Source organism: Cinclus cinclus, chromosome 20 (genome assembly GCF_963662255.1).
Source record: "Cinclus cinclus chromosome 20, bCinCin1.1, whole genome shotgun sequence".
Lineage (NCBI taxonomy): Eukaryota > Metazoa > Chordata > Aves > Passeriformes > Cinclidae > Cinclus > Cinclus cinclus.
The window spans coordinates 10,447,745-10,453,744 of NC_085065.1; positions in this window are offsets into that span (position 1 = coordinate 10,447,745).

Sequence of the window (6,000 nt, forward strand, 5' to 3'; positions counted from 1 at the left end):
TTAGTTATGCTCCTGCCAAACCAGATCTTATAGTCTTGCCTCTAAAACCATCCACTTCCCTGCTCCTTGGGGTTCCTTTTGTTGCTGTTGCTTTTTCGTTGAATTTCCTCGTGTTTATTGACATGTCTATTGTTGAGCTTCCTGGACACATGCAGCTCTCTTTTTTGGGATACAGGGAAAGACAAATAGTTGCCTTCACTTCTGTGCCCCTGCTGTTGGGGAAATACTGTCAGTGATGTGATTCCTACAGATGGGATGGGTCTCATGTGGAGCTGGGGTCACGGAGGGTGTAAACTGGCACTGCTCCATTGGCTTGGCTGGAATAAGGCCAGTTTTGTCCAGCTGAGAATCTGTCCTTAGTGTCTAAACAGTTATTACACGCTAATAAAGATTAATGATCGTAAATCCCCACGGATTAGGCATAAAATGGCAAGTTTTGCTCATTAATCTTTATTGCCATGTTATGGTTGTTGATGTTAGAGCAGTCTCCTCTCTCTGCTCTGGGCATGCACAGAGGAGGGGGCTGAGCCCAGGGAGATGAAGGGTGGGCAGAACACACAGAACATACCAGATATCCACATGTTTTACACTCCCTGTCCTCCCCCCACGTTCCTTGTTTCCTTGAAAGCCCTTAACCAGCAGCAGAGGATGGATCCCAGAGCTTTGCCTGCTCCTTTGGCCTCTGCCTGGGCTATAAAACTCAGATTGTTTCTGGTGAGAAGGGATCAGATCTCGTTAATATTTCAGCTCAGCCTTTGCTGGAGCAGATGGAGAATGTGAAATTTGCCCTGTGCTCTGCAGAGCTGGGAGATTCACCCCTGGACTGTGGTTGGAGGAGTGGCAGCTCTGTTGAAGGCTGGAAGGACTCTGCTCCTTCACATAAGTCCACTCCATAAAACCAGTGGCTTTTGTTAATAAATAGGGCCAGAAAAAGCTTCATCTCAGTTTTGAGGTGTTTGCAGATGAATAAACACAGCCAGGAGCTGCTGGCACCAGTGCTGCAGGCACAAAGGTCCATTGCTGGATAAATGAAAAGGACTCTGAGAGTGCACTGAACTTCAAGGGTGGATTTAATGGCACAGGGACAAAGTGAGTGCTCTGATGGGCAGCTGGTGTCAGTCCACTCTGCCAGGGAGGGTCTGCAGCAGCAAGAGAGGCAGGACACAGGCACAGGTCCCCCGAGGACACAGCCTGAGAGCAGCCTGGATGCCCTTTCCCTCCCCACACCTTCCTTCAGGCTCAGATTTGTGTACAGTGCGTCCCAGGTTGCCACTGCATCCCCAGTTCCAGCCAGGGGAACAAAATGTAAAACGCAGAAGAAACCCGTGGGGAAAAGCCTGTAAGTGACCCAAGGCATGCTGCTGCTGCTTGGCCTTAAATGATGGGAAAAGCCTGGGAGAGGCCTCTGTAGCTGGGACAGAAGCGGGGGAGTTTTTAAGGTGATGTCTATAACCAGCTTAATGCTGGAAATACCCAATTTCCAGGGCGCCAGGAGGAGGGAGCAGTTGTGGCTGCAGGATGGTTGTGATGTGGCTCCTTCAGAGCAGCCCTGGGATGCTGGAGAGCTCTTGGCCTCCGTGGACACCTGACATCCCAGGCACCTTCACATTTTTGTTTCCATGTCTGGGATTTTACTGGCAGCCAGCGGGAAGGAGCCTCCAGCCGGCTGTCCATGGAGTGCTTCGGGAGAGGCAGGAGCTGCCTGTCCTCTCCAGTTCCCTGCTCCCAAATTCCACAGCTGGGAATCGGCCCAAGAGCCTCTCTCCAGCCCCAGAGCGAGAGTTCATCCCTTCGTTTGCCGCCGTCCCACTCGAATTCCCTTTGGGAATGCTGGGCAGCTCTGGGGCTGCAGCAGCCCTGCCCCGAGGTGGCTCAGCCCAGCCAGGATGGGCCACACTCCCTTCCTCGAGAGGCTCCTGGTTTTTAAAGGATGGGGCGAGCGTCCAGCGGCCGCGAGGCCCTGCGGGGATAAGCCGGGAAGAGCTTGGAAGTAGAGATGGAAATCTCAAAAGATCAGATGTCTTTCGGTGATTTCCAAAGCTATCTGGTTTTAGCCAGACCTGAAAACCCTTCCTAGAAGTTTTATTTCGGGGTATTTTTGATCTGTTGCTTTCACTTTTGGGCTTAGCTAAATCCAGGAAACTCGGAATGGTGTAATTTTTGAATAAAGACTAAACACACCCCAAGTATTCCTGAACCGATCAGGAAAGCTGCTGCTTGGTTCATCTTCCAGGAATAATTCAGGCCAGCTCAGGCTTTAATTCAGTCTGGTTTTGTCCCTAGATAATGATTCTTTTTGAGGGAATAAAGAAAGCAGACCATGATCGTTCCAGAAGGCTGTGACCTGACACACCAAACCGTTCCAGGAGGTGGATGGAGATGAATGCTCCAGTGAGAGGGGCCAATGTCTGGAGGCTGGAAGAGCAGCCTGGAGTGTCCATGGCCTCCAAAAACTCACAGAGACAGTTTCCCCAGGACCTGTGGGATGGAGCTGTTGGATTCTGCCATATCTCGGGATTTTTCCTTCTTGGAGAGAACATTCAGCCATCTTGGAGTGCCCCAGAGCACCCAAAAACCTTCAGCATTTTTATGGGCTTTTTTTTTTTTTTTTAAAGGGTGGATACTGTGAAGAGTCAGGAAGGGCCAGGTGTCCTTGATTTGCACAGCCAGGGTGAAGAAATGTGGATTAAGTGCCTGGTAAAAGCCAAAAAAAAAAAAAAAAGGTGTGTTTGAAGACAAATCCCAGTCTCTGTCAGAGCTGTTGAGCTAGGATCAAATTTTCCCAAATCCAAGTATAGCTGCAGAGCTCTCCATCCATATTTATCCCAAATTTAGTCACAAATCCTGCATGAACACCTACAAACATGGACTGTGCCTTCCGGGGGGCTTCTGGTTGCTTTGGGCTCAAAATCCAATATCCCCCAAGCTAGGATTTGGCTCTGAATATTCCCTTCAAAACCCATGTGTAAAGTGAATTTCCAGGGCTCGGCTGCTGTTTTTATTTTGGTGAATCGAGTGGTTTGTGCTTGGTGAGAGCTGTCCCTGTGCCAGGGGCTGCTGGAAATAGTCACAACATCCAAAATAGCTGGAATTCTGCATTTTTTTTTACTAGCAATACAACGAGGGGAAGCTACTAAACAGAGCTTCTTGTGAGCTGGAAATGTGTTAGAGTAAAATGGGGGGGGGGGGGGGGGGGGGGGGGGGAATGAAGCAGCTCTCTAAAACGATCCAAAATCTTCAGTTTAAGGAATTACAGTTTGATTGGCAGAGATCCACGTTTAGGATCAATAGATGGGATTTCTAGACCTTCTCTCTTAAGGTGTGAAGTCTTCCTTTTCTGGAGATGCTGGGAAATCTGTAACAAGGATATTTCTGCATAGTTTTGGCTAGGAAAAAAAAAAAGCCCCAGACACCAAAATAGGAGCAAAAAAGTGGAAAAGCACCCAGTTCCCATTGATCTCTGGTGTTGAAGAGGGCACATGAACATGTTGGGAAGGAGAAGATTTTCCAACCTGCTGTAATGCAAGTCCTTATTTTATTTTATTTTTAGGATTTTTTTTTTTTTTTTTGCAGTAACATAATTTGGTTTCTTAACTGTGAAAGTCTCTGCTTTTCCGTCCCCATGAAAGGCTGATTATTCTTCCTCATGTTCTTCTTATTTATTATTTATCCCTTTCTGGTACTATCCAAGAGGTGCTGAAGGTATCTCCCAGCCTGCCCTTGAGCCATGTGGAATCCCTGTGGTATCTCCTAACAGCTGGGATGGCAGTAGACAGTTAATTACGATTTTAAATTATATTTATAGCAACTTAGAATGATTTTTTTTTTGTTTGTTTTTAGTGTCCTGGTTTGAATTAGGGATGGGGGATAAGGAATATTGTTTTTAAAAAATTGTATTTTTTTGAGTTTTCTTTTAGCACCTTGGAGGCTTCTGAAGAAACCTGCTCACTTTTATGTTTTCAGTAGGGAAGCAAAACTGAGTTTCAGTTGTTCCTTTGAGAGGGGATTGAGTAGCACCAGGGTTCAGTTTAGCTGGTAAAATGCTCTGTGTCACATCATTAAAATCACCTTGATTTTTGAGAAAACGACCACTTTCCACCTGAAAATTAAAATCTGGCTGGTGACAAACTTGGTTTGTCCAAGGCTCGTGCCAGGCTTTTCTGTGTCAGATTTCCATGGAGTTTGCTGGAGCCCTGGGTGGCCAGGGTTGGCCAAGGCAGGTTTGGGGACAGCCAGGTGTCACCTCTGGGGATGGAGGACTCGTGTCCTGCAGAAATAGGGGAGCAGTTCATGAGCAGCTGCTTGCTCTCTAGGGGATGTTGAGGGGAATCCCTGAAGTGTGGGAGAGAATCAGGACTGGGGGCTCAAAACCCATCAGGTTTTGTTCTTTTTATTCCCTTTCTCCCCTTGGAAAGGTGCTTCAAAAACCTCCCCGGCCTTTCCGATAAAGAATAATAGAATCAGAGAACCACAGATTCATTTAGGGTGGAAAAACCTTTAAAATCATTGATTCCCACCAAAAAACTCAGCACTGCCAAGGCCACCACTAACCCATGTCCCCAAGTGCCACATGCCCACATTTTAAAGCCTTCCAGGGAGGGTGACTCAAGCCTGGGCACTGTGGTGCAGCTGTTTTCAGACAGCTCACACTGCTTTTCTGGTTTGTTTTCTTTCCCCAATGTATAAGAAATGTTGGGTAGCAGAATGTGGAATTGATTAGAAGTTCATAAAGCAGGGACCTCAGAAGGATGTGGGTATAAATGCTTTTCAGGCATCCGAGGTGAACTTTAAATGGAGCTTTGGCCCTCGTTTGCTTTCTGCTTTTCAAAAACCATTTATGAGAAAGTGGAGCTGTCAAAGCCATGCATGAACTTTGCCTTCTTGCAAGTAACTTGTCTCAAAGTAAGTTGTCCAAGTGCACAAGAAACTTGTCTCAAAGTAAATCCAGTAGCTCTACAAAGCTGGAATTGTGTGCATTAGAGGGTGTGAGAGGTGTGTGTGTGTGTGTGTGTGTGTGAGCATGTGTTGTGCTTGGGGGGGTGCAGGGAGTAACTCAAACACTTCTGAGATTTAAAAAAAACACAATGCTAGTGCTTTTTTTTAAAAAAAAAAAAAAAAGACAGCATAAAATATTTATTTCTTGGCAGAGTACATCAGACCACATCTCCCATCCTTCTTTTACTTGCTTGGGTGTTTGTTTGTGTTGTCTCAGGCTTTGCTGGTTTCCTTTGCAGGGCTGTGTGCTGCTGCAGCCCGTCACCTCACACAACCCCTGTGAGCCAGGGCAGCTCCAGCTCCTCAGGAGAGCCCCTGGGTGCAAGAGTGCAGCAAAGGCAAAGGGGGTGTTGGGTTAAAGGCAGCACAGTGGATGATTTTCAGTTTTTAGCATTGTGGAGGGAACTCTTCCCTTGGGAGAATCCAAACCACCACAACCTAAGGCAGCACCCCGAATCACAGCCTCGGGGAGGGTGGGTGGGTCAGACAGAGCAGCTTGGAGGGTGCTGTTGGAAAGGAAAAAGGTGCTGCCATGGGTGTGGGGTGGCACTGGTGGTTGGCAGTGTCCTGTGGGCTTTGCCCAGGGTTTGGAGCTGCCCCGTGCGGGATGGACGCTCCCAGCTCTCATTCCAGGTTCCATGAGCGAGGTTCTGCCAAGCTCACAGGCTGTGAGCTCCAGAGCCCTTCCCTGCTCACCTGGCTGCCCACCTGCACATCCACTGCGCATCCACCTGCAGCACTCCCTTGCTGTCTTCACCCATCTCAGAGGTGCTCCTCGTGCTCTGGAGATGAGCAGGAGCAGCAGAGTGACAGCAGGACCGTGTTTGTAATGTTTGAGACGCTGTAACTCAGTGTTGTTTTAGGGAGATGCTTTTAGGATCCACGCTGTGCTGGTATTCTTTAACCTTCACTGCCACAGGCTCTTTCTCCCCACCCTCTTCACTTCAATCAGATTGGCAAAATACATTTGACTTGGGGGAAAAAAAAAAACCACCCCAAACAACC